The 6,029-nt window shown below is 33.8% G+C and overlaps 2 pseudogenes; both read right to left on the bottom strand.

Moving 5' to 3' along the window:
* Positions 1-3,079: 3,079 nt before the first annotated feature.
* On the bottom strand, positions 3,080-3,407 carry LOC120151881 (annotated as a pseudogene).
* Positions 3,408-4,506: 1,099 nt separating this feature from the next.
* LOC120155407 lies at positions 4,507-5,392 on the bottom strand (annotated as a pseudogene).
* Positions 5,393-6,029: the final 637 nt, after the last annotated feature.

Raw genomic sequence — 6,029 nt, 5'->3', positions numbered from 1 at the left:
GTGTATCGATACATAGGTAGTGTATCGATACACACGTTAAGGAATGTACCGATGCACTATAGTGTGTACCGATACACTTCAAAGGGAAAATAGAAATAAATCTTTCTTTTAGTCTAAGAAATGAAAGATTAGAGTATATCAATTGGATACTGATAAGTATCAATACATGATTGTGTAGACATTGATCGAAAACAAAGTTCAGATAGGTGGGCAGAGTAAGGTACGCAAGGAAGAACAATAACTTAAGAGTGTTCATTGAGACCATGTGAGTACATGATAGTAAGTATAAGTTATATTATGGAATTAAGACTTGTGATAAGTCTAATTCCGATATTAGGTTACATGAGTATGTGAATATAAACATATAGGGATATAATGCTTAGATGTGTTTGAGTTCATGCATATGTTTAGAAGTAAATGTATTTTTATATATGATATGTGTGAATACATGTCTGAGTGAATATGTCTTGTATGTATTACATGTATGTGATTTATATGAATATAAATGGATAAAATATAAGATAAATGAAAATATATGAACTGTATGTATTAGGTGCTATATATGACCACGTGATAATATGATATAATTTATGAAATACTAAACTAATGAAATAAGTGAAAAGGAGGTATGAGTTATGTGATGAGTATCTATGTGTTCATATGTTCATGAGAAGACATGAGAACAAGATATAAGCAATGTGACATGTGATATGAGATATGTGATAGGAATTTATGAGACTCCAATTGAGTTCTACAATATATATCTGATAAGAAGCCATGAGCTTATATGTGTATATGATATGCATAAGTGAAAATGTGATAACATAAATAATAATGCCCATGTTATGTGTTATGATAGCTAGGGGTATAGTTGGCATTCCAAGAGTCGAGGGTTCTATGTTGTCATTCGGGACATAGTGGTCCTTCGGGACATATGTGATATGTGGTCCTCCGGGACATATGTGATATGTAGTCCTTCGGGATATAGTGGTCTTTTGGGTCAAATTTCTACGCACCCCTAGTGGGATTTATACGAGCTGTGGTGACAGCATTGTGCACAACCAATATATACTCACATACCTTCAGTTCTCAAAAGTATGCATGGGCTTTAAATAAAATAAATATTTTTTATGATAATATGTGTGTTCTTTTGTGAAATGATATATGTGTTTTGTGACGTGTATAAATGATAAGTTCGGAATCATATGATAATGGGAATGAGGATAATAATAATGAGTGTATATATGTCTTTGTGATATGAAGTGATATATGTGATATATGATAGTAAGAAGGTTAAGTATAAGAATAGATAACTAAGAGGTAAGAATGAATATAATATAGATAATGATATGAGGTTATTGATAATAATAACAGGATCCGTATATGTGTATCTTTGAATATATGTAATGTTATACTATTTTGTGTGATAGTATAGTATTATATATTAATGATGGTTTAAGTATGAATACGAGTATGATGTTGTATTACATGAGATATATATATATACATGCATTTGTTAGTTATATTGTGTATTTACATGTCTCACTAAGTCTATGACTTAACATGTAAGTGTCTTACACGTAGGTGTGGATAAGCTAGAAGATCAAGCTTCGGATCAGTAGAGCAGCATATCTCCACTCCAAGATCGGATCAGAAATATTTTGTAAAGTATGTCTTGTTATGTAATTTAGTATGTTGGCATGTAACTAAGTCATTAAATATGTACTCTCTGATGGAGTCTGTTAAGGTTTTTAAACATGTTTATGTAAAAGAATTTCTTTATAGAATAAATGTTTTAAATTTTCTATGGTTTTTATAAACGTACATGATTTGAATAGTTAATGTTACTCCTCGAATTCGTATCCGGGTCGGATATGGGTTGGGGTGTTCATTTGTAGTAATTTTAAAGTCTAAATTATAAAGTAACAATCTACAAATACATTAAAATAATAAATAATGATTGATTTTTGAGTGTATGAAATGATTTTTTAAGATACTATTGAGTGTATGAAATGATTTTTTAAGATAATTACTAAAAAATTATATAAAAAATTAACGAGTTGCTCGCGAACTTATCGAGCTCGAGTTGGACTTTGCTCGACTCAACTCGTTAAGATCTTGAGTCGAGCTCGAGTTTGAATCGAGTCAACCCGAGTCGAGTTCGAACTGCTCAAGAGATGCTCAACTTATTAATTACCCCCTAAAAGCGATTCTTCTTGGGAAGATGTCAATCATTTTAGTCTTTCTTAGAAAGGAATTGATCTTTTTTAATAGTGGATCCATCCCATAGCTATTGTGATCTCAAGATTCGATCCTTTTGTATAATGAAGTCCAATATCTATTGTGATTAGGATCGATGCTTATAGAATGAATTAATCTTTTTGTTAAGAGATTAATCCTTTTAAAAAAATTCCTAAAAAAGTGAACTTTTAAGCACAAATTGATTGAGTGTGAATTTGAAAAAGTTAGATTAAGTTAAAAAATCATTTTAAAAGTATTTTTAAAATTTATTGAAATTTAAACTTATTTTTAAATAATTTAAAAAATCAAATTAAATCTAAAATTATTCTAATAATTATTTATCGTATTAAAATATAAATTTAACAATCTCCTCTTTTGTAAAACAAAAACTTCTCTCCAATCATAACATGCTTCGCTCAAACAAGAGCCCATGTACTCACTAACATGAAATATACTTTCTAAAGTATTGACAATAGCACCTTGTAAGTTTTAGATGTTTACTTGAAACACTTGCATGCAGCATCGTTTGTAGGATGGACCAGGGTTTGCTATTGTTCATGAAAATTTAAACTCTAGTACGATTTAGAATAATTTTGTATTTCCATTTTTAAAGTTTTATAAATCTATCTTCTAAAATATTATTAGTTCATCCTTAATGTAAAATCGTGCCTCCGTTGATAAAATTTGCAAAAAGTAATAATAATGAAGGCACAAAGAAGAAAGAGTGATTATTTGCAAAGCCAAACAAAGCAAAGTCTAGCACAATACTCTATTCAGGGGGGAACAGAAAATAAAAAAACTCAACTCATTTGTGAAAACAGAAGAAAGCGTTAGGCCTTCAAGATCCAGAACTAGATTTAACAATGAAATTCCGGCGGCTGATGGGATTCATCACCACCGGTGGACCAGCCGTGCGAAGCCATGCCTGAAGTTTCTTGTCAGTTTCTTCCCACCATCTGTTGCATTTTTCAGTGCGAGGTGTTGTCCCTTAGTTGAGGAGGAGATAAATCCATTCTTAAACCTTTGAAATACTCGATATGAAAAAGCTCCAAGAAAAATAAACAGCGACTCACCTCCTAAAAGCTTATTATCAGAAACAAGCTGATCAGATACATAAGCAAAGGCAAAGGAGCTACAACAGAAGCTATTATATACTTTGCTGCCATTTTCAAGCTGTAAGACAAGAAACCATGCTCGAGAGAAAAACATACATTAAAAATTGGGTGCAACAATAGTGAATTTCAAGATGCTAGTATGAAAAAACGATTACATGGAAGGCAACCTAGTAATGGCTTATTTACAACAAAATTATCAAACGTACTGGAAATTCAAATGACCTGACATTTACATTCCTAGTTTGATATGCATCAAATCAGTGGAAATTTAAAACAATCATTTAGGAAGAAGTTCATAACAATCACTCTCTATAATGGTTAAGAACATGATGCATGGTTCCCTACAGGGATGGGATGATCTGAGGGACCGGTAGGATGGTCGTGCATTGAAAATTTTAAATTCTCATATAATTTTAATATATATTTTATTGATAATTTGATGAGCTCACCCGTAAGGTAAAATTATGTGTCCATCCTTACTCTATTCTATTGTCTTTCAAAATGAAATATGGAAATGGAAATATCAATCTCCTGATCTTATTCAATTCAATATTAATCAAATCCATTCAAACGCAAAAAAGAAGCGAAACCCAGAAATATAAAGAAATGCAAAAGGATCTTGAATCCGTTAATTAATCGGGTCGGAGCTACCTGCGCAGCGGGGCCTCGGGTCAATGAGAAACAGAAGACCAGCGATGAGGGAATGTGAAGGACCAGCCCTGTAGAGTATAAATTTAATAAGTTAGCTGCTGCATTGTGAAACGAGGTTTATTTTATAGCACTTTAAATCCAACGGCCTAATTTCTTTCTCTCCATCCGACGGTTAGCAGTAGTTATAGTATATTTTAGAGAGAGAAAACTCCTGATTTGTTTTTTTTAGGTACGAAAAACCCTCCTGATTTAAGTGAACTAAAAGATGATTGTTTGATATTTAATAACACGATTTTTTTCAATTGAATAGTAATATTAAATATTTTTGTTCTTATAACATACTACGTGAATAAAAAGTTTTAATGCTGTTCATAAAGAAGAAAAAATTAGAAAGATGCATGAGAGGGATTGATAAAGATGCAAGTAACACACATGTCAGTAAAAATAGTTTATAATACAAGTAAAGATGGATAGATACACATATGGAGTATATATAGATATCAAACATGGCTCTTAATGGAAGAGCTATATCCGCTTTGATCATCATAGTACTTGGACCAAAGCATAACGCCCCCATACTTGGAGGAATTCTTTATAGCTGGGAGAACCCTGGATGTGAGATCATTCACCGGATGAAACCGCTGCCCGCGGCATCCAGAGATGCCGGTAGGCCGAGGAAAATCTTCGTCGCCGGTATATCCGAAGTCCATTGTTTCCATGCATCTTCGAGGTTGACAATATCGGCAGATGAGTACTGGCAAGGAGGATTGTTAGAATTGGACCCAAACATAATCGAATAGACCTGTTTGAGTGCATTTCCGACCCAAGCATCAGGGAAAGGGCATTGAGGAGCAGCCGTCAAGTACACTTTCTTCCCTTTCTTGCTATATCCCGAGAGGTACTTTGCGAGATCATCCCAGTGTTCGCCCGTTCCTCCCTCGATATCGAAATCGATTCCGTCGAGAACGGCAGGTCCGAGCGGTCGAGACGAAGATTCCCCCAAGAATTGTTCCAGAGATACATTGCAACTTGCCTAGCGTCATCGGACGAAGCAAGGGAGTAACTACCGGCGCCTCCGCCCAATGAAAGAATGACTCTAACACCTTGGCTTGACACGATTTAATGTCGGAGCTTAATCCGGTACAGCCATCGCTATAGGGATCACAATGACCGGCTAGGTTTATCATGGGAGTTTGGCCATTGCCAAATGTTGCCAGGAAGGCTATGTTCACGTATTCATACCTCCCCGTCGCACAAGTCTCGGCTAGGGTGCCTTCGTTGCCGTTTTGGCCCAGTAGATGGAAATCCCACCACCATTTGAACCAGTTACTAGCGCCAAAACAATCAACCAGATGAAAAACTGATACTTTAAGCTTGAATGCCATGTTCTTTAGGGTTTCTTTATTACAATCGAGTTGTTTCTGTGCTGAAACTATGGTGTTGAAGGGCCACATTTATAGCACAAAAATGGCGCTTGTCGTTTGACAATTAATCTGAAATTTTGCAGCAGAGAACGTAGCGTCCCATTATTCTATCACGTCTCAATATTTTAATGCTTACCGTAAACTTCAGGCAAGCAGTATGCCAATTTAATGGAAATCCTACGGCATTCACCAATCACCATGTCATGTCCCAGAGCTCCATGTCCAGTTGATAAGTTAATCATATTGAAAATGTCCAAATCATATTATATAAAGATAGATTTCAGAGCACCGTTGCTATTCAACCATTCATAAGTCAAAACTCGAAATGCATTTCTATACCACTTTCTTTTATCTTGTTAACAAATTTAATAAAAGGTGATATAATTTTTTTTTTACTTTATAATAAAATATATAGTAATTTCTTATTTATATGGAAATATAGTTAATATTATACGAGTTTTGTTATATTCTCTATATATATTATATTAAATTTTTTTAAAGAAAATATTTTGTCGTAAAACTAATATGTGGAATAGTCTCTTAAATCATTGGAGTACAATTATGTAAGTCATTTGAATGAAAGGGCATCTAATGAACC

This window comes from Hibiscus syriacus, unplaced genomic scaffold (genome assembly GCF_006381635.1).
Source record: "Hibiscus syriacus cultivar Baekdansim isolate YM2019G1 unplaced genomic scaffold, ASM638163v2 tig00002840_pilon, whole genome shotgun sequence".
Classification (NCBI taxonomy): domain Eukaryota; kingdom Viridiplantae; phylum Streptophyta; class Magnoliopsida; order Malvales; family Malvaceae; genus Hibiscus; species Hibiscus syriacus.
Note: the sequence above shows the minus strand (reverse complement) of the source record. Positions and strands in the feature narration are given on the sequence as shown.